The sequence below is a fragment of the Otolemur garnettii genome, unplaced genomic scaffold (genome assembly GCF_000181295.1).
Source record: "Otolemur garnettii isolate 467f Iridium unplaced genomic scaffold, OtoGar3 scaffold00036, whole genome shotgun sequence".
In the NCBI taxonomy this organism is placed as follows: Eukaryota; Metazoa; Chordata; class Mammalia; order Primates; family Galagidae; genus Otolemur; species Otolemur garnettii.
This window is the reverse complement of record NW_003852431.1, coordinates 16,239,106-16,265,473: the sequence shown is the minus strand read 5'-3', so window position 1 is coordinate 16,265,473 and position 26,368 is coordinate 16,239,106.

The window sequence follows — 26,368 nt, the reverse complement described above, 5'->3', positions numbered from 1 at the left end:
TTTAAGAATTTTCTTGAATGATTTAAAAAAAATTTCCAAAAAGAATTTATATCTATAATAGTAAAGAAGCAAAGAGCAATAGTAACTATTTTTTGAAAAAAATTTTATGATTGGAATATTTCATATATTTCAAAATATACCTAAATATAATAGGTTACCTCAGTGATGAAGGTAATGTATGTTGTATCTTATCATTAAATAATTCCAAAATGTGAGCTAGTTGCAAGTCTTAACAAGTAAGAAAACTAGAATTTTATTTTATTCACACCAGGTATCTCTCTATTTCCAGATAACTGTCTTAAAAGCACAATATTGATTCATACCATCTGCTCTAATGTCAGTCACACAAAGAATTTCAGCATTCTACTCCTTACTTAACTTTCAGGAAAGACAACATTGATTTTTTTTCTTTACTGAATAGATGGCAAACATAGTTCATTTTAAACATTTCTTTTATGCTGTGTGGCAGAATAATAGGAAAAGAAAGAATATAATATAAAACATACATTCATTCTTTCATGCAGTGTGAAAATATTTTTCATGAATGTAACATTAAAGAATCACAGCAGGAATTACAGATAAATCACAAAATTGCAAAAATAGAAAATTTCCAGAATGATAAGTTATATTTGTGGGGTAAGTTTATTATTATTATTATTTAATTATTAAGTTGTTAACATTTTATGCTATCTTTTGTTCATGATGTTATGTGAAAATACTCAAATGAATTAAAATTATATGGGATTGTAACAGTGACTTTTTTCCAAGCATACAGCATTTAATGATAAATCTATATTCTGTAAATGTGGACCCTTAAAGCTTTAATAAAGTATACTAGCAACACTCCATGGCAACAGGACTGCATAAGCAAAATTCACACCAGGTGGCAGTATTTCCTAATCAGGAGCCTCAATTTTTCTTATACTATAAAGTAACCCTTTTTATGTTATGAACTACGCATTTCTCCTTTTCCCTCCCCTTTCTTGATCCCTCCTGACATCCATTTTCAGTGCTAGTTCACTAAAATCCTATTGTTCAATATTGTGGTGGCCAGAGTCTTTCTATATTAATTCCCTTGGTGCATACTTTGTTCCCTTCTGTTGAATCATCTTTTGTCCTCAGTGTAAGACAGTGTGAAGGCTGTGGAAAGAAATATGTCAAGTTATTAGAAAAGAAGCTCATGTCAGAGGGACAATGAGTGAGCACGATTGAAATGAGATGTACTGTTGGGACATTGACTTAGATAATGAGAATTCAGCGCCTAACAGACCATCTGCAAGGCACCGGTAAATTGGCATGTGGTTCCATCGCCTATATATATTTTTTAATGTTGTAAAGAGTTGAAATTTATTTTATTTTTACATCAATTAAGAGATTTTTATTTTCTTCATCTATACTTTGTCTGCTGTTTTGAATAGAGTTACATGGCAACACTATATATTTTGAGCATTTTCTGTTTATTAAACTTGATCCACAAAATTTGCCAGCTGAGGCAGCTTGTTTTTGTTGTTGTTGTTTTTCTCATTTAGTCTTGAGGTCTCTCTCTGGAGGGTGGTTATAAATCCTAGCCCTGCCCTCTGATGTATCTGTCAATCATGATATTTCTTATCTAATTTAGAATATCTATGCCAGGAAGTGGCCTGGGTATTGATAACGATCAACTGACAGAGGCTTAATGCCTAAGTGTCCAACTGTGACCAGAATTCCCTTTCATAGGAACTTGTTTATGTCTGCAGACATTTCTGTGGCTTTTTTGACCTGTATCTATTTCTTTCTTACCAAGATAGCTACGCTCTCAGAGAATCTTGACTGGGACAATTAGGTTTTGGTGCATTGGTCAGGTGAGTCACAGTGGATAAGCAAAACAAAAAAGGGACACAAAATAACAGAAGTATTTTATTACTTACAGACCCACGAAAAAAAGGAGTTCTTATGGTGGTCAGTGATGGGGAGTCCAGAGATGGCAGGATGTTCAACCAGCAGGTGAGTTGACCGAAGCCAGAGAAAGGAAGAGAGAGAATGATACTAGTGTTGACCATTAGGTTTAATTAAGGTCAGCAGCTGAGGGATGTGCTGGGTTTAGGACAGTCTGTTAAGGAATAAGCAGGTTATTAGGAATGAACTATAAATAGGTAATGAGAAGCCTATTTATAGCTTATACAACCGTAAAAGGAGGGGGATTTTTTTCATACAAAATATATTGTTATTGTTATACTATTACATCATTTTACAATTATTAAATAGCAATTATGTTAACATTTTATTATTTTATTATTTTTCTTGTTTTAAATTTCAGAATATTAGTACACATGTTTTGTTTACATACTTTGTTTTTTTTACAGATTGAGTCAAAGTTATACATGTAAATGTGCCCTTCACCCAGGCAGTGTGCATTGTACCCAACAGGTGTGAATTTTCCCAGCCCCTCAGTCTCCGTTCTCCCAGCTTGATTTTAACTGAGATTTACTTCCATATGTGCAAGTAAGTGTTGACTGAGTTCCAGTTTGTTAGAGAGTACATGTGTTCGTTTTTCCATTCTTGTGATATTTCTCTCAAACAAATAGTTTCCAGTTCCCACCAGGTCATCCAAAAGATGCCAGGTCAGTACTATGCGTCCTCAAACTATGGCCTGCAGGACACATGCGGCAGGCTGAGGACATTTATCTGGCCCACTGGGTGTTTTTGCTGCCCCTGCCTGTCCTGCTTAGTAGCCGACTCGTCTTGGGGCCCGCAGCCTGGCCTTCCAACAGTCTGAGGGACAGTGAACTGGCCCCCTGTTTAAAAAGTTTGAGGACCCCCATCAGAATCAGATGGCTGAGTAGTACTCAGTAGTAGGCATATGCCATATATTATTAGTCCATTCATGTACTGGTGGGCATTTGTGTTGTTTCCACTTGTCTATATTGCAAATTGTGCTAATATAAGCATTCAAGTGCAGGTATCCTTTTTATAAAATGACCTTTTTCCTTTGGGAATATACTCAGCCAGTGGGATTGCTGGATCAAATGGTGGTATATTTTAAGATCTTTGAGGTACCTGCATACAATTTTCCATACAGGTTGCACTAGTTTATATTTCCACTGTGCACAGAGTTCCTCATCCACGCCAACATCTGTTGTTTTGGGACTTTTTTTTCTTGAGACAGAATCTCACTTTGTCACTCTTGGGAGAGTGCTCTGGCGTCACAGCTCTCAGCAACCTCAAACTCTTGGGCTCAAGCTATTCTCTTGCCAGAGTCTCCCAAGTAGTTGGGACTATAGGCTCCTGCCACAACGCTTGGCTATTTTTTAGATATGAGGTCTTGCTCTGGCTTAGACTGGTTTCAAACCAGTGAGCTCAGCCACCAGCATGCCTGGTTTGGGACTTTTTAATGGGATACATTCTCATTGAAGTTAGGTGATATTTCACTGTGGTTTTGATTTTTCACTTCCTTAACAATTAGTGACACTGAACATTTTTTAAATGAGTTTGTTGACCATTAGTATATCTTCATTTGAAAAGTTTCTGCTCATGTCTTTTGCCCACTTTTTAGTGGGGTCGATGGAGAAGAAAGTTTTAAGTAGGTCAAAAGTGAAAGGGTATAACTAGGTTCCAAACAACTTGTCAGACCTAAAAATGGATGCCAAGGCAGCAAGTATAGCAAACAAAATTATAAAACTATGATGTATCTGTCAATCATGATATTTCTTATCTAATTTAGAATATCTATGCCAGGAAGTGGCCTGGGTATTGATAACGATCTGTGGTATAAAAGTGAATCCTGTTTTTTCTCATTGCCTATTTATAGTTTATGTATGCCATCTCATCAGATAGAAATGTCATAGTAATAGAAATACAGCAGGATGTAGGTATCAGAGATAATGCAACTATGGTAGACAGTAATCGTTGTGTAAAAATAGGACAAAATTGAAGAGCTGGAGATATGAATATGCCTCATTTTCATAATAGCTATCATTTATTTACTGTTTAATATCAAGGAGGCTATGCCTGCTAAGTACGTTATTAGATTTAATTCTTATAGGAATCCTCCTCTACTACTCTCTATTCAGAGGAAGCGAAAGGTGAGTTAAAAAGAGCCTCTGTCAAGCTGCCCCAAATTCAGAGCATACTTCTTATTCAATTGACTGAAAATGATGATATAAAAAACAAACTGAGACATGTACTTTATATTCAATGGATGAATTTACCACAGTCAACGCCATTAAAATACAATGGTTATCTTTGGGGGTGGGGGAAGGAGAGAAAGGGGCTATAATTATATTATGCTAGTGTAGCGTATTCCTTAAAAATCGATACTTAAACATACATTGTTTACTTGATAGTGTAATAATTTATTTGATTGGCTGGTTAACCTGCCCAAGCTTTGCTCTCAGGAGGACCGTCCTTGGTCCACGGTTCTTCACGGGAATGAAGAATTGGAAAGAAAGTCTTATTTTAGGAGCTGCACTAATGTATCAACTTTCTTTTTACCTTTTTTTTTTTTTTTTTCTGTTAGAGATTTGAGAGACCAAGACTTTGCTTAGGAGTTAAACATTACAGCTCTTTGGCTATTTGTGTTTGGATTTACATTTGAATCATTTTTACTAACTGAATACAGAGAATTAATTGCAGAACAGTCTTTTGCTAGAATAAATACTGGATATGATGGATTCTGCTAAAAAGCCACCCCACCTTTCTTTTGATTAGCTCCTTTTCAGCCACAGTGATCTTTTTAACTTATTGTTGTGCTTTGAGAGGGGCACAAGGATAAACAGCTTTTGGCATTCTACAGCGTGGTCCAACTACTCATGAACTTAATTTTCCCTTCAGCACCTATTCCAGCCTTGTTTCCAAAATTCCACAACCAATCCCCAAGGCAATGCTGCCCTGTACTGTACTGCTGCTCTGATGATCACATAATCTCATCAAAGTTTCGCCTAACCAATTACTGCCCCTTTACACATTTTAAACTTTCTTCCGGATCCCAGCAACAAGTATTGTAAGTAACAAGAAATTTAGGAATCAAGTTTTAGTTCCTGAAAAATGTGATTTAACAAAGAAAAAAGGAATCAGCCTTTCCATATCTTTTATTAATCCACTTTATCTGTTACAGATACATTCAACACTTAAGAGGTTTGTGGGAAAGGGGATGGGGGAAGAAATAGGTGACTGGGGTTCTCCCACTAATGAGCACAAAGTAAGGGTACATGGCACATCCTGGGTGCAGGGACTCCACCTAACAAATGTAGACACTGGAACTAGTTTGTACCCTCATACTAATCTGAAATTTATAAAAAAAAAATAGTTTCTTGCTTAGCATGTTGGACCAGGTGGAGCTTATTTTCTTTTCCCAGAAATGCTCAAGGGTGGTAGAATTTAGACCACGCAATGAATACCTGAGAGAAGTATATTTAAATTCCACTTTCAGTCCAGAAAGGTCAAGAGCAAAGGGGGCTTATGAGTGGAAGGTATTCCATAGCTCTACACATTTTCTACATTCTAGTTCTTAGCGCCTAATTCTTTATTGATCAATTTGTTTTCACAGTCAAGGTCTGAGAAATTTGACAAATTTGAAATCTGTAAGTCACCAGATATACTGGATACTATGCTATTGTCCCACATTTTCACATCCACTCTTTTCTTTGAAAGTGTCAATTTGACTTTATTCTTACCTACACTGAATTTTTTTACAAACACAATTTTTTTTGGTAAACAGACATAAAATTACTTTTCAATAAACATAAAAATAAGATTAAAAGAATGTTCTGAACGTATTCACATAGGTGGTGAACATGAAGACTCACGATGACACTCCTAACTTTTGATCATTCCACATTGATAATAGCAAAATAAAAAATTGGGAGTAAAATGATTTCCCACATTAAACATCGTAGAAACACCATCTATCCTGAATTATATCGTTGTTTGAACTCATAAGGAATGATGAATAATAGGTTGCCTTTTGTTTGAGTTTGATTTGTAATTCCTTGGTCACTAGAAGCATTTTGACGTAGTTTTTGGCTCTTCTCTCCCCCACCCTGGCCAATTTATAGTCTGTCTGTAATACTGGAAACGCAAACTCAAGCTTCACTTTTTGTCCAGCTGCTTCCATAGCAGGTCTCATGGACAGCAGGTGCTGGTGAGATGCTATGAAATTGAAAGAAGTTGTTCCTTCTGCCCTGCTTTGTACCATCTTGATGGTTTCACCATGTAACTGCATTTTGTTCTGATTTTAGGCTGTTTTCTACCCTCCCCAAATCAGTTCATTGAGCGTCCTCAAGGATGATAGACTCAGTTGAACGTTACTTGTGTTTGAGCCATAGCTTGAGGGGACTCTCTTCGGACGCCCTGAGGTACCAGCACAAACAAAGCACCAGCTCTTTCTCAGAGATGAGAGTGCCTCTTTCTTAGGGGCTGCTCTTGCAAGCTTCTAGGTTTTAGTGATCAAATCTTCTCTTTATTCGTCAGACCCAGTGGCAGTGGCTTCTTTCAGCACTGATTTGTTCAATGTCAATCCAGAGCCTCCTTTTTACTTTCCGCTGATTCCTCATAAGTGCTCTCTAATAAAATAGGTGTTTGTTTTATTTTGCACTGTGTTTCCCTAACTAGACCTAAGGATACAACAACTCCTAACCATATTTTGAAGTGTTTTTTTTTTTTTTTTTTTTGGTCCAGTTTAGTTTAGCTTTCTAAACTTGACTATCTCTGCCAAATAAATGCAACAGGCTCAGAATTTTCTTTAACAAAATCATAAAATCTCGAAGTTCAGCCCATGCCCTGAAGGGTATAGTTAGGGATTTGAGTTTTATCTTCTATCTCTAAGGAGACTGGTGCTGTTAGAAGCAGTCATCTTTCTTATGTCCTTCATATTCTTTATGCCTTTAACAATTCAATTCTCCAAAACCTTCACTTCTTGCCTAGTCACAGTTGAATTGTAATTTAATATTTTAGCAGTGCACACCATGGGCTACCATAGTCCTAGCCTATAATATTGGCTGGATTGTTTTACTTCTTTGAATCTCAGGCAAACCAGAAGATCAGTTCCTGATTCCCCAATTTCCCAAGACATCTGTTAATTTGACTGTCTATGTTAGTGAAGGTTCTTACACACTAGCAGTGGTAATAAATTCAGACTATTTTTAAAGAACATGAATTAATTAAATGAATATTATTTCACAAAATACCCAGATAGAGTGGACAAACATTCAGAATATGGGAGAGAAAAAAGAGATTATGAATCTGGATCAAAATTTCAGTCACACAACACAAAGGAAACAGTGAGTTGCCGCTGCTGACAGCTGGATGCATCAGGCTCTGCTGCCAACGCTCCAGCGACAACTTCATGGCTGCTATCTCATCTATTCTGTTCCCCAAATGCAAGCTTACTACTAACAGAAAAAAGCTGTTCCTGATTCCTTCTCTCATTATCAATAAATTTAAAAATGTAGCTGCCTGAATCAGGTTGCTCAGTCAAAAGCCCATGCCTTATGTTTACAAAGAAGCAGGTATTTTTAGCCTTAAGAATAGGAAATTTTGTCACCTGTCAAAATTCACAAAATGGAAATGTGTAAACTCTAAGAATAAGGTTTTTCTGGTAAGCAACCAATAGTGAAAACATCTCACACTCACCTTCGGTACTTTTACCTCCCAGTGACTTCCAAAAACGAGTCCATTCTCCAACAAGAACTTTATTGGACTATTAACATGCCCTCTCACGGTTATATTTTTTGTAACACTTTTCTAGTAGTCTGTGAAAACAGGCAGTGGTCAGTTGTAATAATTTTAAACATAGAATTCAGAACCTCCCGAAATGTTCATTTCAGTTTTGCTTTGATCTCCAGGTATACTGTTCTTATCTGATTTGTACATCTTATTTTTATGGTTCTATGAGACTCTATTAAAGTTAATCCTTTATGTAAATGGAACACGGAAGCTCTAATGTGGGTACGTTCTTGGAATCTGGGATCACACTGTAGTACTTCAATCTCCATATTTATCATTTACTAACTATCAATTATTTGGCAATTTTCTTAATATTTCAGCTCTTTAACTTTCTCACTTGAAAATTGGATTATTCATTGTACCTCTGTTATAGGACTATGGTGAGAAATACATTATTCCATATATCTACTGAGCCTAACTTAAAACAGAATGTTTAGTATACATTATTATTAATCATCCGTAATAATATTATGTAACTTTAAAATTGTTGATTTTCTCTAAAATTTTGAAAACATGACCCCCCGGTAGAAACTTAGAGATGAATATGTAAATTAACTACACTTAAGTTAAACATAATCCAATCCCCTTTATATGTAGGCAGATCTAGTCATCTTTCCCTTGTTTCAAGTTTTATTAAATAATTAGTTTAATATGCTGTTAGTGTTATACCGATTACGTGGCAAACATGGTAACATAATAATACTGAAAGAGTAAAATGAAAGGCATCCTCCTCGAAAAGTTTATGTCCTGGTAGGAGAGCAAAGATAAAATATCATTGATTTCTATGCCATATAGTATTCAGCTCATGGCGAGCATTCACAGAGCCCTGTAAAGCACAGAAGAGGAACACTTAAATCACCCAGGTATTCTTAGAAAGCACCAAGAGTGGCTATGAGCCAGGGCTTGAAGAAAAAGAGCTATAAAGGTTAAAGAAAAATGTGGAGCTGGCATTTCTGTCAAAGGAAACTGTATGAATAAAAGAATAGAGCTGTGAAATGATATATTGTATGAGGCATTTTGTAAGAAGAGTGTGGTGTAAAATAGCAAGAAATGAAGCAATATCTATAAAAAGGGGCCAATTCATGGAAGAGCTTATGCATCCTGCTTACAAATTTAGACTTAATCTTTCGGGTGATAGGAGCAATTGAAGAACTTAGGTAGAGAAGTGAGTGACAGAGGCAAATTTTGATTTTCAAATAGGTATCCATACCAAAAAGACGTCAATGAGTAATCTGGCTTAGTCACTTACTCTCTGAAGGAGATTGAGAAGTTTGCTCAAATTTCTTAAATTTCAGATTTGTCATTCCTGAAGCTTAAATGAGATTGCAATTTTAATAAATTTAAATTTCTCAATTAAAGCAACAGTTTATTTAATATTAGTTCCCATAGATTTTTAGATGTGTGCTGAGACAGTACTTCTTGGTTAGAAAATGTATAGAATTAACATGCGAATGTGATAATTACAAAGTACAGTCAGGATTCAGAAAGGAAAAAAATGGCAGCTGCAACATCTCCTAGTGAAGGAATGTATTTCTAAAAGTGTTGTAACAGATGATCAAGAGGATATTCTCAGGTTGAAAGTTGACCATGTAGTCATAAAGCTACCATTGGACAGCCCAGTGAAGAATTCCTTGCAGCAGTTATGGAAAGATGGGTCAAGAAAATCATGCCTAGAGGAAAAAATGGACATTAAAAAGAAAGACAAAAATAACGTTATGATCACAGTTTAGAATATAAAGAAAATCCAGATACTGCTCTATAATAGCCACTGAATGAATATCTCTTCTTTAAACAACAACAAAAAAATACAAACATACTGCTAATGGGAACTGCAGAGTTGAGGGTTTAGGAAAGTAACCACAAATCATGGAAGAGGTCCTTAACAAGTACTTATTTTAAGAAGATAACATAAACAGGAGAATGAAAAATTGGAACTTTCTTCTGCTTTATTTATGCGTCTATTTTTTACTTCAAATTATATGAGGGAACAGATTTGTAGGTTATGTTGTTCTCACTTCCAAGGTAAAGTTCAAGTTGTAGAAGAGCCCCTCACCCAGGGGAGGCGTGTTGAATACCCTAACATTGTGCACATTAGCTGAGGTCCCATTAATCGCTGTCCCCACTTCCCCCATCCTCTCCTTCCTCACCCCTCCCCCTTGCTAGACTATATTTGTGTTTTATCTTTCATGTGAGTGTGTAAGTGTTTATATATTGATTTCATATTAGTGTTGAGTACCTTGGATACTTTCTTTTTCCATGCTTGAGATATTTTAGTAAGAAGAATATGTTTCAACTTCAGCTCCATCCAGGTAAACATAAGTGATGTAAAGTCTCCATTTTTTTTTTTTTAATTGCTGGATATGTATACCAGTAGAGTGTCACGGCATCATCATAGCTCATAGCAACCTCAAACTTTTAGATTCAAGCAATCCTCTTGCCTCAGCCTTCCTGAGTAGCTGGGACTAGTTTTTCTATTTTTAGCAGAGACAGGGTCTTGCTCTTGCTCAGCCTGGTCTCAAACTACTAATCTCAAACAATCCACCCATCTCAGCGTCTCAGAGTGGTAGGATTACAGGTGTGAGCCACAGAGACCAGCCATCAATGTGTAATTTATTAACTAATTTTTCCCCACATGTTTCTAATATATTAAAATGTTATTAAATGGTCTACAATCAAACAAATCATTTAATTTTTGAATTGAAAAATTTATTGCAAAACAATGATTAAATAAGCACATAAACAAATTTAGAGAGAATGAAGTCAGAAATTATAAAATGCAACTCAGAAAGTGAGAATAATTCAGAATTTCTCTCAACTGAACACACAAACCATAACTTTCAAATTAAATACATAAGGCAAGCAGGATGAGTAAAACAATTCATTACTGGAACTTTATTTTAAAACTTCATCATGGGTTAAAAAAAAAAGAAAAACATATCCAAAAGACTTGTAGATTTTTTTAAAGCAGGTAATCTATACTGGAACAAAAATTAAATTAGGATTAGATATCTTACTGGATTTCTAGACCAAGTATAAAGGTCTTTAAAATTCAGAAAGAACTTGATTTTACTCAGAGGATGTTACCCAACTCTCAAATGTCAGAGTCAACAGAAGGCATGGCTGGAGCAGCCCATAGAGGCAGTGAGGGGATTCCTGCAAGGAACACTCCAAACAATCCCAGGGTGAGGCAGCTGGGATTCCAAAGAAAGAAGCATTAAATATCAGGGTAGGGCTGGGCATGGTGGCTCACAGCTGATATCCTAGCACTTTGGGAGGCCGAGGGAGGTGGGTTTCCTAAGCTCACTGGTTCGAGACCAGCCTTAGCCGAAGTGACAGGCAGGCATGGTGCCTGTAGTCCCAGCTATTCAGGAGAATGAGGCAGGAGAACTGCTTGAGCCCAAGAGTTCAATGTTGCTGTGAGCTATGTCACCACAGCACTCTACCAAGGGAGAAAGTGAGGCCCTTGTCTCCAAATAAATATCAGGGGAACCAGTCCAGTTATCAGGGGAACTCACGACAGAGGGTTGCACTGGTCCTCACTCCAGAAGTGAAAGGAGATGTTCCACCTGGATATGCTGCATAAGGAGGGGGTTTACATTGGGAGTTTAAGGAATTTGGCTCAGCGATGTGAATAGTATATATGTGTGTAGCAACAGAAACACAGATATCCTAGTGCTTCAGTCAGCAACCGAAACAGCTTCATCAGTGCATGGGAATGTTCAAGGCCCTGGCTTGTGTTCAAGACTGCAGGGAAAAACATACTGGTGGTCAGGTCGCAGGTTTGTTAAAGGACTTCATGTTTCTCCTTCAATAGAAAGAACAAATGTTGAGGAAACCTGGAGACCCTACAGAAGCCAATAAAGACAGTCATTCTCTGTAACACAAAGATAAGAAAGTATAGCTTCCTTATATTCACTCATATTTATTCTAAGGAATTTTTTTTCTTTGTTTCATTCTAAGGAATTTGTAAATATCAGTCTTAAAAAGCCAGTCTACTTTGATTAAAATAAGAAAACATTATACTTACATACTTGCAAATATGGTTTGCCATGGAGCTCCGATAGTGTCACCACAAAAGCTTTAGTCCCTTAATGCTCAGATACACTAGCCTAGATTGACTCTCTTTTTAGGCTCATCTCTCTTTGTAGCAATAGGCTTATAGAAATTCTCAAAACGCTAAATCCAGAATTATTAAGAACAAGAAAAATAGAGTGATGCTTGTAGCTCAGCGGGTAGGGTGCCAGCCACATACACCCAAGCTGGCGGTTTCAAGCCTGGCCTGGGCCAGCTAAACAGCAATAACAACTGCAACAACAACAAATAGCTGGGTGTTGCGGTAGGCACCTGAAGTCCCAGCTACTTGGGAGGCTGAAGCAAAAGAATCACTTAAGCCCAAGAGTTGGAGGTTGCTGTAAGCTGTGACATCACAGCACTCTACAAGGGTGACATGGTGAGACTCTGTCTCAAAAAACAAAAAAAAAGAAGAAGAAAAATAACTACAAAATAACAACTCTTCTATATGCACAATTGAAGTTATTTAGTTTACATACTCTTAAATAAGTCAGCTGGACTCAGAAAACTGCTATTGCTTTCTTCTCGTATTTAGTCCCACCCTGGTCCTTGTGGTCGGTTCAGTCACTGCAGCAAAATGGATGATATGAACTTAAAAAGAAATCAAGCTTTTAAAGAACTAAAGTTAGTTTTTGTTGTTGTTGTTGTTGTTGTTGTTGTTGCAGTTTGGCCGGGGCTGGGTTGGAACCACTCTCGGTGTATGGGGCTGGCGCCCTACTCACTGAGCCACAGGTGCTGCTCCTAAAGTTAGTTTTATTCAGATCCTTGCTGGGGATGACAGCCTGGAAAGAATCTTTTAGAGAGTTTTTGCCACACTGCTCCTCATCAGTGTTTCAGTTTACACCTTACATACAGGTTGTAGAGGTTCTGCATGACCTCTATATTAAAACAAAATTTTGTCTTCATTTTTTTAGTTCAATTTTTATTAAATTCTAACTGTATACATTATGAGGTACAATGTGATATGATATACAATGTAGAATGCTTAAATCAAACTGATTTAACATAAGCATCACTTACTTATTTTTTTTGTGGTAAGACATTTATAATTTACTCTTAGTTGTTTTCACATGTACCCTTGCATTATGCACATAGGCGAGATCCCACCAAATACCCTCCTTCCTCCCTCCACTTGCCCTCCCCTCCCCTCTCCTCCTCCTCCTCTCCCCTCTTTCATTCTGGACTATATTTGTCTTTTGCCATTCATAAGAATCTGTGTTTATAGATTGGTTTCATAATAGTATTGAGTGCATTGGATACTTTCCCCCCCCCATTCTTGAGTTACTTTATTAAGAAAAATATGTTTCAGCTCCATCAAGGTAAACATAAAAAATGTAAAGTCCCCAAAATTGTGGGTGCAAGTGTACATCTAGTTATAGATTACAGAGGCGTAATTGTTAATATTGTCAGCCATTATGTTATACACAGGAAAAGGGAAGCCTGATCGGAAAAGGCAAAGGCTGATCATTAAATTTATCTTTTCTAAAAATGCAGTGATTCAGCCTAAAGGGGAATAGGTGTGCCGCTTGCTTCGCATCTTCAAGGTGTCCTTCCTGAGGGCTACGCTCAGTCACTGAGTCAGAGGTTTGTGAAGTACCACTAACAAGAGTGAGCAGACAGGGCTGACTGTGTGGCTGGCTAGAGGCAGACATTTGCTGCTTTGGCTCACAAGGGCTAAGGATTGGGGCTCAGAAGGCAAGTCAAGATATCATCAGGAAAATAAGTATCAAATGATACAACTTGGCTAAAATCAAGAAACCAAAACCTTTGATCCAGCCGGTGATACTAAAATTATCCATAATCTGGAAATAGTGTAAAAAAAAAAGTGATCTGTTTAACATAATTCTGGGATCTCAACTTTGTCCAACTCATTCTTTACTATTAATCAAAGTTCCAAATTTAGCAAAGTATCATTTCAACTTTTATTTTTTTGTCCAATAAAATTAGTTTACATACTCTTAAATAAGTCAGCTGGACCCAGAAAACTGCTATTCCTTTCTTCTCATATTTAGTCCCACCCTGGTCCTTGTGGTTGGTTCAGTCACAGCAGCAAAATGCTCTTAAATAAGTCAGCTGGACCCGGAAAACTGCTATTCCTTTCTGACTTCTGTCTTGTAACAAAAACAAAGGTTATGGCTTATGACCTTGTAGGTCATTGATCAGTTTTATACCAAGCTCAACACTCTTATGCTAACATTCCTTTATTAAATTGTCTGTAAATACCACAAATGATTTTTGGATCAATATTAATATCTTACTATTATCCTTATTCACTGATATGTTGAAGAATCTATTTGAAATATGCTTTTTTAATATTTGCAGGAAAGCTATGATTTTGCATTTTGGAAAATTATACTGTAAAACCAACATTCACACATATCCTGTATCCTATATACGTTTCCAGAAATGTCCCTGGCAATGTAAAACCACTCATCCCCTCCTCAAAGTTTCATCTTCTTCACTGCATCTATCTCCTTCACTGGGTGTGGCCTTTTTAAGTAAACAGAGAATATTCCTCCATGTAGTCTAGAGACCTTCAATAACTGTAGGATAAAGAACAGTAAAACTGTATTTTAAAGAAAATTGAAGAAAAGAATTTTTTGCAAACAAATCATTCATTGTTTTATAGTTCATTTCCTGCTTGAAAGAACAGTATGAACTTTTTTGCTTTGATTAGTAGAATGAGTTCTAGACATTTTTCTGGAGTGACCATCTTTGTCCATTATTGTCACTCCATCCCTATGCTTTTTGATTCCGGCCTCTTATGTAGTGTTGACCTTGACCGCATCTGAGAAGAGAAACTGAAAGGACACATATTTTGCTCACTGAATCTAACATCTCACTTCCTACTGGTTTGTGTACAGGTGTCTTTGTTTGAGTGTGATGACAGCAGGTATGAAAAGGTGTTATAATTGCTGAGTAGAGGAACAATCACTATCTCTTAACACCAGAAGTCAATAAATAAAGCTGGATACTGTGTTAGGTCATGGTTCCTGATTCCCAGGCTGGAACTTGGAGCACCTGTTTCCTAGCAACAGTTCTTAGTTACATGCTCACTTCTCTAGACTCCACTTTAATGATCTCCACTGAGGCATCTGCCTTAGCCAATTTGAGACTGTGGTCTGGGACAAGGAGGCACAGTTAATCTGCTCTTGCCCCTGCTTTTTGCACTTAGACAATAAAAATAATTATCCTTCAATCTTCCTGGCAGTATATAATGAGAGATTCATGAAAAAGGCCTATGGGAATCTGGCTTCTCTCAAATCTCAATCTCACTGCCTATTTGGTTCTGGCTTTTTCAACTCTGCTTACACTGAGAAGCTTTTTGTTAAATAATTTAGCTTTTAAATACCTACATGGATTTAGGTTACTACATTCACAGCCATCCTGCAGGGTTGGCCAGAGGCAAAAATTGTGACTTTTCTTTCAGATGAAGCAATTCCACCCATCCTGTTTATTAATAGGATTTTAGTGATTTTATTAGTAGGGAAAAGTGAAGAACCAACTCCAGCATCCTAAGTTTTCCATAGCAAATCCTATATTCACAGTCATGGTTTATATTGCAAAATATAACAACAAAACATGTGTTCATTTCCTAACAGATAACAAGAAGTACAGCTTCTGACTTGGGATCAGTATGATTCCCATTGTCTTCTACACCGTTCGTAATTTTAGCTTGGCAAGTCCAATTTCAGAGTCAGCCAATTTGTGATACCAAATTGGAGCATCAATTAGGATGGTTACTGACGGTGAATTATTAGCTGGAAATGACACAATAGGAACTTATCTTTTTTTACACATTGTATTCCTCTATTAGGGCTGTAGCAAAATAGCAGAAACTGGTAGCTATAAATAACAGAAATCACCAGATGCTCAGTAGCTCAGGCCTGTAATTCCAGCTACGTGAGAGGCTGAAGTGGGAGGATTGTTTGAGTTCAGGAGTTAGAGGCTTAGGGATCTATGATCACACACCACACTCTAGCTTGGGTACCAGAGTACTACCCCATTTCTAAAAATAATTAAAAATAGTAAAACCCTAGATTTATTTTCCATCATTATGGAGGTTTACATTTTTAAGAATAAAGTGGCAGTGGATTTGGTGTCTGAGAAGAACCAGTTTCCTGTCATAGCTGGAACCTCCTCACTGTGTCCTAGTGATACTGGAATTTTGTCTTCAGTTGGTCCTTGGTCTCAGGATTCAAAGACTGAATCCATGGACCACAGATCAGTGGTAAGACAGGATTTATTTATTTTACAGAAAAGAATACAGAGACAAAACACCAACACTCCTGGCAGACAGAAAAACCCAAGTGGGAAGAAAGCTCTCTCTCTGTCTGTCTCTCTCTCTCCATCTGAGTTCTTTGAATAGGGGCATATATAGTCTGGTGGGTCCTTTGTAATTACATTAGGCCAGGACTTGGTAACAAATGAATGGATACAGTCCTTTCCCCTAGGGCAAGGTGAATGAATGCATTAAGGAATGGATACAGTCCCTTCCTCTGTGGTAAGATGAATGAGTGCATTAATGAATGGATATAGTCCATTCCTGAAATTGGCCAGGTCTAGAAAATTTACATGTAATTGACCTGGCCCTGGAAACTTACAAGGAATTGATCTAGGTGTAGTAAATGGGGTATTCCCTGTTCAACCATAGTGCACGGGGTAGGAGATTCTAAGGCCCTGGTGTCTCCCCAGCAGTTATTTGACCCCTCTGGCTACTGGAGCCTCCTGCTGCTCCCCTCCCCTACTTTCTCTGCCGGCTGTGGCTGCACCAGTACCACCAGGGCTGAGGTGAAAGGTCCTCCCCTCTGCTCTACTGAGCTGGCTGGGTGCCACCTGTCCTGTATCACTGGCATAGAAGGAGAGCCATAGCAGCTCACAGCTCTCTGTGGTTTCTTTAAAAGAACATTAATCTCATTCATAAGGTCTCGTCTGCTGACCTAATTACCTCCCCCAAACCTCAACTCCAACACCATTGCCTTGAGGGTTGGTTGTGTTGGAAGGATGCAAACATTCAGACTATTGAAGTCATCATTTTTTTGGACACCCAGGTATAGTTTTATTATTTGTTTGTTTGTTTGTTTTAGATGGACTCTCACTCTGTTGCTCAGGCTAGAGTGCTGTGCTGTCAGCCTGCCTCACCTCAACCTCAAACTAACTCCTGGGCTCAAGTGATACTCTTACCTCAGCTTCCCAAGTAGCTGGGCCTACAGTCATCAGCCACAATGCCTCACTTTTTCTATTTTTAGTAGTGACAGGGTCTGCTCTTGCTCAGGCCGGTCTAGAATTCCTGAGCTCAACAGATCGTCCTGCCTCAGCCTTCCAGAGTGCTAGGATTATGGGTGTGAGTCACCACACCTGGCCATATATCTTGGATTTTTTAAACATTTTGCTCATGATTATCTTTTATTACAGGGTCATTTATTTTTTACTGTAATTGATACTGTGTTTTATTTTTATTATAAATCTGATAATAAAATGTAACAATTAACTCTCCAACTTTAAACTTCCAAATAAAATAAAACTTTTTTAAGAAAATAGGCTGGAAAAATGATTTCTAAAGAGACAGAAAGCAAGAGAGAAGGAAATACACACACTGGTCTGGCACTTTATCCTAGGACAGCCAAAAATAAGTTAATTCATCAAAACACTGTGAAAATAAACATTTCAAATGTTGTCTCTTTTATAAACTCTTGATTTAAGTGCAAGGATTGAAATAATAATAGTGTTGTTCTCTTATAATGCTTTGATGAGTTTCAGTTCTGTTTCCATATTTTATGTCCAAATACAACAGGGGTGACTGTCTCAGCCTCTGCCGGTTCCAGACAAGACAATGTGTAAAGACACTTCTCTGAAGCCCTCTGTGCTACATCTGAAAGTGTAAATTGTTGAGAACATTGTCAACAGCTTTAACTTTCATAAACAAAAGGTGATTGAGTCTACAAATACTCTTTATGCCCATAGTTGAGACAAAATTATCTAAAAATAATGCTTTTGAAGTGTAAGACTATTCAGTCCTTTGTTAATATTGCCAGATATTATAGAGGGATACATTTTGTAATGGCATCTAGAGTAACTCTTATAAACAATACTTTCAAATGTCACATCTGACATTAAAGTTCTATCAATTAGCTCTGTCAGAGGACCCTGAACCTCTTGTTCCCTTATTTCTATTGTTCTGGGTTTTATCAAAGTTTAATATGACTGGCATGATTATGAATTGGAATTGAGTATATATATATATATATATATATACACATATTGCTTAATTTATTTCTTATATCTGTAGTAAGGTAAATTTTATTTTAAGATTTTCAGAAAAATGTTTTGAAGAAAATTGAAAAATGTTCATAATGAATAAAAGTGACATAACCTTAAATATCAATAACATGCTGGTGAAGCTAAGTTTAAATTTAAAACTTAAATTATAATGGACAATAGAGCCTGCAATATCAATCCCATAGTTAATATTTTCTGTAATGAGTTCTTGAAACAATGCTTAAATTGTTACGAATTTTGAGTCATATGCAACCTCCTAATAATTTCTTCATTATAGTATGACAGCATAGGTTCTTTGCCCATCATAATTACTCAGAAATTATTTATCAAAATATATTGTGACCCTGTGGCAGAGACTAGGTAACCCTTCACCAAATCCCTATTCTCTACATCCTGAGTATAAGTGTAATATACAGACTACAAATATGTCTATCCCTTGCTGTATCCCTAGTTGCGAATCTCTTAAGTTTTGGCTACAGAATGTAGGTAGGGACACTGTTTACCACCTTAAGTTCTAACTCGTTAAAAACGTCCCACTCTGGCATACCTTTCTCTTCTATAGTGATTTTAAAGCCACGTGTCAAACAGGTTGGAGCTAAAAAGTTGAAAGATAGATTCTAGGTCTCTGAATTTCTACTGGGAGTAAAATTGCCTTCTCCATCAGAAGTATCTGATGTTGGACAAACATTGTCTTAATCATTTTTAAGTCATCAAATATTATTGGATATGTTGCCTCAACTATTATTATTTTATTAATACAGATCCTATTTAAAATAAGAAACTCTATCCTCCTTTACTAGGAGTTAATAATGTCACCCTTCAGAGCCCCAAATCTCTCTATATTACATCTAAGATGTAGATGCTGTTCTTTTTTCTTTTTTTATCTGTAGATGGTGTTCTAAGAGTTCCTAGTGCTCTCTCCTGTCCCTCATTTTGAGAAAATCACTTTCTTAAATACTTGCTCTGACACAAGGGTTTTTTGGGTGTGTATTAGTTTCCAGTGGCTGCTATAGCAAACAACCATATATGGGTGGCTTAAAACAATAGGAAATTCTTCTCTTACGATTTAGGATTGGAATCCAGACCAAAATTAAGTTATCAACAAGACTAGTTTTCTTCCTGAGACTCAGTGGAAGAGTCCTTCCTTGCCTCCACGAGCCTTTCGTGGTTGCTGGCAATCTTTGGCATTCCTGGGTTTGTGGATACATTGCTCCAATATCTACTCCACATCCACACGGCCTTCTATCCCACGTGTATGTATTTTTATGGACGAATTTCTTCATTCCTGTAAGAATGCCAATCATTTTTGATTTAGGACCCGCCCTAATCCATTGTGACCTTAGCTTAATTTGATTACAACTGTATTTCCAAGGATGGTTACAGTTGAGGTACCAAATAGACATCATGAATTTGGGGAGAATGTTCTGCAACCCAGGACAGTGTGAAAGGAAATAAGAAAAGGGTTAGAGAGATGTTTTTGTAGGATAAGTGTGCATATAACATTCGGAATAAATTTCCAAATGAACAGTATCATAAAACTCCCCTATGTTCTATAATAAAAATAAATGAAGGGTGCAAATTGAGATATATCAAGGGAATATATGAAGAACGGCTACTATTATGTCTGATAATGATCTTTCTGTACTGCATTTTATTTGGGAACTTTTTTGGAGTTAAGATTCTGGTTCTTAACTTTTTGATTTTGACTCAAATATAGAAAATTTTTATTCATATTGGCTCAGGCTTTTAGAACTTAACTTATATTTTCTAATTCATAAAAACTATCACAACATTACTTTATAAAATCATTAAATTATGTAATATCAGTTTATAAATTAAAAATAAAAGTATAAATGGCCAGAAAATCAATTATTTTATCTAAAACTTCATCTCATGATGATGAAATGTAAAATGTTGATTTGCACAACAGACTTCAAAATGAGCTGATATAATGACACATGTATTTATCACTTACCATCCTCACAGCCTCTCTTCAGTAAATAAATATATATGTTCTCTCTTTTGTCAGTCTGGAAACTGACATTGTGGGTTTTGAGTAAAATAAAATTCAAAAAAAATTCTGCTTGTGTCAAAGAAGATATAATAAATTTGTTCCATAAATACTGAATCAGTATCTACTATGTGCCATGCCATGGGCTCAATACTTAGCATATATTGTTGAATAAATTGTCCAAGTGTACTTGTAGGTTTTCTGTCTTCTTTGCTAATTAGCTTACACATGTACACAGGAAAACACTCTAATTATAGCTAAACCTTTCTCTCTGTAAGTGAAGGATATTAGCTTTCCCAAGGTACATATTTAAGCCAGAATACTACTCTAATATGTGAAATGAAATACATGAGCTCAGTTGTTTTTCTGCTTCGATTTTACGATACTTGATTCACTTGTACATATAGTTATAGGAGTAAATTGGTTGTAATTGGCTGTTTTGAAATCTAGGCCAGCGTTTACATGAAAACTAAATTATTATTCTCATTCTCCTTCCTCCTACAAAAGTGTAAACCAAACCATCAACGTTCAAGAGTGACTCTAAATCTACTTTTAATTTTTGGAAACAGATGGGTTTGCATGAATTATTGTCTATAACAATTTTTCTCAAATTAAGTCAGAACCAACTTAAATTTAAAAATGGATAATCAATTTAAAATTTAAAAAGGGGTAATCATTTTTTTTAAATCTAGACATAGGAATGAAGAGACTTTATTCCAAAAGACTAATTCATATGTACTAGACAAAGAATGAGAATTTGGAGAGTTTGTATCTACCATTGTTATCATGGGTGGGTCATTTGTGAATCTAAGTTAAAAGGGGTGGATGGTTATTTGCAAACCCTTTGGAGAGCTAGGGTAACTAATATAGAATTGTTGCAGTAACCATTTACAGAAATTCACAGTGTTTGAGGGATTATTACATTCTTATAAATCTAAGAATCTATAATTCAAACAGAAATTACAAACCAGGCAGTTGGAGAGAAAAGTAAGAATTACAACCTCATTGTCCTCATGGAAAAAGCCTACTTCCCTACTAGTTATAACTCCAGACTTTCTAAAGCCTTTCTTCACGTCCCTTGGCTCCCTGGGTTTCTTTCTTGCAGGGGTTTTCAGTTTAGATAAAATCTGCATTTCTCTCTCAGGCTCTGAGACATGAAAAAGAATGGGATATGATGAAATAAGTGACTGATACTGAAATATGTAGAATTCATTTTTTTGAATCTGGCAAAGAGAAACTAAACCTTGCTATATCATCCCCACTTCTGTATTATGCTATAATGGATATTTGGTCTATGTTTCTGGTATAAATTCTGATTTTTTTTTTTTTTTTTTTTTTTTTTGTAATCAATACAACATTCTAACCAAGGAATTGTATTCTGTGCTACCTGGTAGACATACCTAAAAATTAAAGTGGCTGCAGACATTCTTTCTTGGTTTTTATATAAAAAAATCTAAATATGATACTTCTGAAAATATATTTAAAATTGAGCTCAAAGGGATGCTCAAGAAGAGAAAAATATGAAAACTTACATATCAGTAACCAAAGTAAATATTACAGTACAAGATTTGGTGGCGTCTCCGTGCCATGTTCCAGCATGTGCTCCTTCCAGCTTACATAGGAATAAATTACAGAAAACAATGATTTCAACCAGCACACAATAGAAGTCATTTCAGCAACTGCCTTTATTTCTGTACTTTTTTGGAGGGTATCAAAAACAGTAACTTGCTTAATATTGGGGTCGTTGATCAAAGTAAATCACTTTTAATAACCCAAGCGCTAGAGTGTCTAAAACGGTTTAATGATAATCTATAAAACTTTTGAATATTCAAATTTATATACGCCTTATAAGTAGCAATATTAACTGCGAATAAGTAACTAATTCGCAATTAATACAAGTAAAGTGGAAAGAACAAAATAATGCTCTGAATTTTAGAATGAAATTCTAAACAAAAACCATTGACCACACATTTCCTTGTATCTCTATGAGACAACATTTTATGTACATCAGTAATTGCAAATTTTAGTTTATTTGGGGAAAAATATTAGTTTAACATTTTTGAACTTATTGAGATGACAAGGCATTTGGCTCTTTTTGAGAAATTAAGGTCAGAACAATAAATCATAATCTTACACCAGATTTAATTATTTATACCTTAAAATATAATAAACATATGCAAAGCATGAGTTTATATGTATTAAAATACATAAGATATAAAAATGAGAGAATGCTATTTACTTATAGGCTATTTATTTTCAAGAGCGATAAACAGTATTTGCATAAATCTTTTCTTAAGTTTTGAATACCAATTAATCTTTTAAAAATCTCTTGTCACATGACCTGACTACCAGTTGAAAGCATAAAATAAGCTGAAGAACAACACTGTTTTCAATTAAGAATTAAAATGCTATTTTACATATATTACACAATCAAGTATCACTGTGAAAGTGCAGGATATTTTCCTGTAGGAATGATTATGACTGTAGATAATTATACAAATTTTGGTTCCTAGGGGAAAAAAAAAATCCATATTGCCCAGAGGTTGTGCTTTAAAATTTTAGTATGGATTTTTATCCATCTGGAGCAACTCTGTGTATTTTGCAAAATAGACATGGGTTTGCATTTATACTTACCACCTTAAAACTGCCATTATAGATTAACATTTCTGTAACTTTTAATTACATTTTCAGCTTATTAAGGTGAAAAAGTTCCCCAACCAACTAGATGTGTATTTGGGGTTTTATATCCACATTAAATGGATTAAGTAGAATTTTTATTAAAGTATAACTTTTTTCTTTCTTTTGTTAAGGAAAAATAGCTCAAATATGATGTCGTCCTTACCGACATAACTCACTAAAGTATTGTGGGGAAGATTTGCAAATTCAATAATCTTCTGGTGTATCCAGACTTATTTAGTGACTACCAATAGGTGACTATTTGCATTATTTTGATTTGTCGTATTCTATCCTTTAAAAGAGAAGGTGGATGTGAAAACAGTAATGAGTGAAACAAAATTGAGATAGTAGACTATTCTACCTCAAAACGACAGACATTTAAGGAATAACAAATACTAGCTATGATTTATTGTACAGATGAAAATGAAAATGTACTAATATTAAAATAAACCACTAAAATTTAAAATTTCAGTTAATTAAAACATACACAGTTAATTAAAGAAAAAAACAAGACAAAGGGAAAAAAACTGTTTGCCTGAGAAATGGGTTCATACTGAATATCTCCCCACGAAATATATAAGACTCTTACAAATCAACAAAAAAAGAAAGCAAGAAAAATATGGAACTTGAAGAGAAACTTCAGAAGTTGAGACATACAACTGGCCAGTGAATACATTAAAAAGTGCTCAACCTAATCGGACAGAAGAATAATGCAAATTAAAATTATAATGAGCTACCCGTTCCCATTCAGTAGAATGCATAAAATTAAAAGGAGTACCAGGAAATGGGTGAAGTTATGGAGCAAACATCTTGCTCATACCCTATTGCTGGTAAGATTACTAAGTAGAACAGTTATTTTGGAGAAATAAATTAAGAAATGGAACTTACCCTTTTAGATATTTATACGAAAGCAAGAAACTTTATATTTTACAAAACATTTATACAGTAATTTTTAGCCTCACCTTATTCATCAGATTCAAAAATCTGAAGTAAGTGAAATGCTCATTAATAGAATAGATAAACAGATGGTGGTGTAATATACCAGAACACTGTTTATCCATAAACAAGAGCAAACTATGTATATATAAAACAGCATGGATAAATTCTCTTTTGTATACTTTAATCTATTTATATAAATAATTTAAATTATTAAATTATTTATTTACTTTATTTATTTAAAATAAATGTATTTTATTTTTATAAAATGTTTTATTTTAAGTAGATTCAGCTATTACAAGTGCATATTTGTTACATGGATGAATTGCATAGCGGAGAAGTCTAAGCTTTTAATATTTCTGTTACCTGACTTGTGTACACTGTACCCAACAGATTATTTTTCATCCCACACCTTTCTCTCTTTGCCTCTTCTGAGTCTCCAATGTCTGTTAAGTGCCTATGTAACCATGCACAACCGTTGCATAGTGCCCACTCATAAGTGAGAACACATGGCATTTAGTTTTTTGTTTGTAGGTTGCTTCATTTATAATAGTAGCCTCCAATTCAATCCAAGTGAGATGTACATATGTGCCACAATGTCTTAATCCACTCATCAGTTGACAGGCACCTGGGTGGATTCCATGTGTTTGCAATTGTGGATTGTGCTACAATGAACACATGAGTACAGGTGTCTTTTTGCTATAATGATTGCATCCCCTTTGAGTGTGTGCCCAATATTTGGATGGCTGTGTATAATAGTAGGTCCACTTTTAGTTCTTTCAGAAATCTCCATGCTATTTTCCATAGAGGTTTACTAATTCACATCCCCACCAGCAGTGTCCAGCATGCCTTTTTAACCACATCCACACTAGTATCTCTTGTTTTTGGACTTTCCAATAATGGCTATTGTGACAGGGTTGGGTGGTGTCTCATGTAATTTTAGTTTATGTCTTGTTACTTTTAAGTTAATCACCCACTATTAAAGGCAACCGCAGTTCTGACTTCTGTCACCACAGGTCACTTTTATCTGGTCTTTAGCATTGTATGGGTTACATATGCTCTTTCTTGTGAGGGGTTCATTTTGCTTTATCTGTCAATGGTTTCTTTCTTTTTATTACTGAGTAATTTGCACTTGTATTAATATAATACAATATACTATGTCTTTACATACTCTACTGAGAGTCCTCTAGGGGTATTATGAATAATCTTGCTAGAAAATTCTTGTCCAATTCTTATTGTGGACATAATGCTTTTATTTTCAGGAGCAGTGAATACCTAATAGTAGAATTCCTGGGTCATACTGTAGGTAAATATTTATCAGTATAAAAAAACTGTCAAATTTTCAATTTTTAATGAATTAAATTCTCTTTATAGCCTCTACACAATTTCTATAATCTGTCCAAGAATACCTTACATTTAACCAGAAGGTCAGAACAAAAAGAAATAGCGGATACAGATAATAAAGCTAACTCATTCACTAGATCATCCTAGTGAATGTTTAGCAATTGTCTTTTATCACTACTGGCAAAAAAATCTTCCCATCATGGCCAGTTTTGAGCTATCAACATGATGTCAACCAGCTCTCTAAATTCCTGAAGATTCTTGCAGAAGCCAGTTTTAGCATTCAACTAGTCCTATCATTTTATTTTAGCAAAAAGAAAAATAAGACTAGACAACTTACCACACCAGTGGGCATATCTCTTCCCCAAATCTCTCTGAGGACATAGAATAGATAAATAGGAATGTTCACTGAATGCTGATTACATCCCAGGACTATAAATAGAAATGCATATTATCATATATATATATATGAAGAAACTGGGGCACAATTAAGTAAAAAGCTTTTCCACTGTTCCACATCTAGTAAATGGTGGAGGCAGCATTTCAACCCAAGTATTCTAGCTCCAAAATTCACATGGTAAACTTCACATTATTGTGTAGTCTCTTTTCTTCTAGGTACAAAATAACATATATATATTGTTTTACTGTTGAAGTGCTATTTTATAAACTGCTTAAACTCCTGATTAACTGAAAGACTCGATTCTTGATCCTGAAAGTGATTTAATTATGACTTATGCAGGCTTTAAAGAACTGATATAATGTTAATCTGTGAAAGTAACTCATTTATAATTACATACAAAGACAAATTTGAAATCCAGATTCAAACCATTTTGAGGAAAGACTGACACTACATTGAATTCAAAAGCAATTCAAGTTAATGTATCATTACCTTAAGTAATTTCTCAAAATGACCTGGAAAGATGGAAAAAATTGTATTTGTTTATTCATAAAATTTATGCATGTAAAACAAATGATTCCGGTTTTGAGAAAATACACACACACACACACATATGGTTGTGTGTGTCTTTCCTGCAGAATAAAAATTATGTCTCAAGTTCACCAAAGTTTATCTCATGGACAAAACTGAAATGTCAGCTCTCTTTAGGAGGAAATGATCCCTAAATGTCAGCTCCCCAAGCAAGTCTGACTCGTGCCCTACAGATAAAGGCCACAGAAGAGCACTTAACCTTGTCTAAAACCTTTGCTGGCCCCCAAGGTGCTCACGATAAGAAGATGTCCTTCTGAGCTCTCATTACTTTCAGCTTTACATCTTAAATGTTTTCATGTAAAGAGTGTCAAGTGGGAAAGCCATTGGGTCTCTTTAATGTCTTCACAGTAGTCAAGAATTCCCAA